The 3,408-nt window shown below is 32.2% G+C and overlaps 1 protein-coding gene across 2 annotated transcripts in view; it reads left to right on the top strand.

Moving 5' to 3' along the window:
- LOC117181704 overlaps window positions 1-3,408 on the top strand; it is a 176,966-nt gene that overhangs the window by 4,576 nt on the left and 168,982 nt on the right. The window lies entirely within an intron of this gene.

Consider the following 3,408-nt stretch of genomic DNA (forward strand, 5'->3'; position numbering starts at 1 on the left):
AGGGAGCTCTTCTTAATATTTTGACACCAAAATCATGTCGATACACCTTACCGACTGCGAGTAAAGCCACCCACGCTTTAACTTGACAGACTGTAAGAGAATAAAGATGACTGTCCCAGAAATTAACACATTTGCACTAATTTTCCGACCAGATGAATGGACTAACGTGGTGTTATAAAAGGACACTACACTATCTTATCCTAAAACAATACTAGGTTACAATACTTAGGGAATTAATAATTCATGCAGGAGGCCAAAAATTGTATGGAGGCCATTGAGGTCCGGCCAATCTGCCTGTTTACAGGGTTATTCGGAGCTACCTAACTCTCTTTCAGGACGTATATTACATTAATTTTGTATCATTAATAAACAATAGTTAATAAAGAGTAGTTAATAAAATTCTGTAAGAAAAAATTGTTGCTTAAACAATTCTTACTGTCTATAACCATCTTCTCTTGCAGTAATACTAGAAAGTTACGGCTTCTCTCAAATTGTCAGTTTTTCTTTTACTTTTTAGCTATGAACAATAGAGTGGTCCAAAAAAAGCGACTGTTTAAATATTCATGGGTGACTGGAAATTTGCATAGTCAAAGCAAAATAAAAATATGCCTATTATTTTTGTTTATTATGCCGTATAATTTAAAATAATACAGATGGGACATTCCTTTTTATATATAAGCACACTTTCTGAATCGCATTTTGTATTAAAAGTGCACAAAACAAATGATTTTGAATTGGGAAATTGAATATCCCATCGGCATTAGTTTAAATAATTTCACACTGCAGAAAAAATTGTACAAAACTCTTCAACATTTATCAACGTCATTAACTTTAACAGTTAAAAAATACTAATTTTATCAAAAAATGTTTTTCGTCAAACCGGAAAAATACATGTCATTTTATTTCCTTAAAAAAAACACGCGTATATATTGTCGGCCACCGATTTTGTGACACCGCAGGATAGAATAGTATATTGCGCAACAAGGGGCGAAAGGCGACAATTGCACGAGTGTCAAGTTAGCTGCCCGAGCGAAGCGAGGGCAGATATCACATGAGTGAAATTGTTGCTTCGCTCCGACTTGCACACACACTTTTTCATAAAAAAAATATCGAAAATTTGACTTGAGATGCCTGAAACTTCTTTGCGTCTTATCAAAGTTGTTATTCTTTGTAAATACGTAGACAGTGGCAGATATAGTTTAGAATGACACGATTCTCGAAACGAGGTTCGATAAGAGGGAGAATGGCTGCAGACAACTGCAGATAAAGTAGAATGTATATACTTTGGATACCGGTTACGTCGTAAAGTTACTTTCGCAGTCGCCTGTTTCTACTTTCTAGTCTAGGGTTGAAAACACAACTTTCGAGCAACGACGGGGGCATCGAAAGTCAAATTTTCGATACGTGTGTTATGAAAAATGACTAATTGGGGTTATTTCATATTTTAAGACTAATGAAATGCTACTAAGCTTTGACTTACATGTCTATTTATCCCATAAAACTTTTTTTTGCCATCAATTAGCTACTAGACATTTTGTTGCTAGTTATCAGAAAATAATTTTTAATTTGAATTGACTTTTTAATTTTCTTTTTCCTTTTTTATTAAACTTTTGATTTTGTGTAGGAAAAAGGAATTGCATTTTTTTTAATTTAACTTTTTGTTTTAAGTTGAGGTTTAAGTTGCAATAACTTATTAACTATTTGGTCGAAAACTACTATTATAATTCTATTGCGACACTTTAGTCCCGCAAGAGATGTTCCCGTAATAGAGGACAAGGTGGTCCAAGGGGGTGAGAGAGTAACGCTGCTGGGCAGCGCCTAGCAGCGCGGGAGGGAATGAAAAAAGCGGGCAGTATCCTTGGCAGTTAATCGTGTCGTCGGCTTCAGTCATTTTCAGTCAGTGGAAAATATATCGCAGAATATTCGCTTCAGTTCGCTTTTAGTCACTCAGTGTTTAGGTTATGCGTTGCATGGCCAGTGTAGCCAGGAATTACGAAAATGTCAAGAGAAAACAAGAGGAAGCGTGCATCTTTCGAAGGGACATATAAGCTTTTAGACGAAATGAAAACAGGTGCATCAAAACAGGCTATTTTGCAGAATTTATTTGTTGACCGTGAACAATGTTTGCGAGCCGAGAAAAACACCGGGAATTTTTCCCCTCATTAAAATGGCCACCCTCTTATATATGTACGTACATATTTAAAAATCAGTACTTTTATAAAGTTTGATTTTCGAGCACAAAAATGTTCACGCTCATTATGACATCATTAAATAAAAATGGCAAAAATACAACAAATTTTTTAAGACGAAACTTCAACAGAAATGATTCACACAGCCCTGATTACTTATGGTTTGATGAGTCCCGAGATTGTACGAAGGAGATAAAGGGTACCCCTGAAACGGCTTCTATAGCGGGACTGCAGTGTATTTTAATAACTATTTTAATTTAAAAAAATTATACTAAAAATCAACTATTTAGTTCAAAATTCACTTTTTTAAAAAAGAAAATCAATTTTTTCGTGGCTGAAAATTCATTCATTCGACTTGAAAAGTCGACTGTCTTGAACAAAATTCACTTTTCTAAATGAAAAAAAATATTGTGTTTGAATTATACTACTTGTTTAGAAGTGTATGTATTCTTTTAAAAATTCTTCTTTTTTCTTGTTAAAAAAAAATAATTTTCTGGGTTGAAAATGCAACTATTTCAGGGGCGTCGGAACGATTTTTTTACATGGGTGGGCTCACTGAAAATATGTTCAAAAATAGAAATTTCAGATAGGCATTAGGTTCGTTTCATTATTAGATCAAATTAGATGTAGTTATTTTATGGGTGGGCTCAAGTCTACCCAGCCCACACGGCTCCAACGCCCGTGAACCACTTGGTTCAAAATGATGTATTTTGTTGGAAATTCGTCTTTTTTTATTCAATTTAACTATTTTTATTTAAAATGAAAATATTTTCTTGTTTGTAATATCCACTATTACATTTATTGTTACAAATTCATCATTTTTGGTTGAGAATTTGCGTCTACTTCTTTGAAAATTGAACTTTTTTTCTTAATTCATAAAATTCTGAAAGATTTGACTACCAAATGGAGAACTTTCTTCCTAAAGCATTTTTTATAAATAGTTAATCCAGATGAAGATATTTATAATTGACATTTATGAATAATCACTCGAAATAATTTATATTTTCATATATAAACTTATCTAAAAATGTATTCTTTTAAAAACAAAAAAATTAAATTTTAATATTGGTAAGTTAAACATAAGTGAAAAATAAAAATTAGTTTAGTATTTTATTAAAAGATTGTAATTTTAGATTAATTTATTTAGGAAAATATAATGAAGTTCGAATAATTATCTATAAAAAAATTCAGTGAATAACACTGATTTTTTTAAATTGAG

Source organism: Belonocnema kinseyi, chromosome 10 (assembly GCF_010883055.1).
Source record: "Belonocnema kinseyi isolate 2016_QV_RU_SX_M_011 chromosome 10, B_treatae_v1, whole genome shotgun sequence".
In the NCBI taxonomy this organism is placed as follows: Eukaryota; Metazoa; Arthropoda; class Insecta; order Hymenoptera; family Cynipidae; genus Belonocnema; species Belonocnema kinseyi.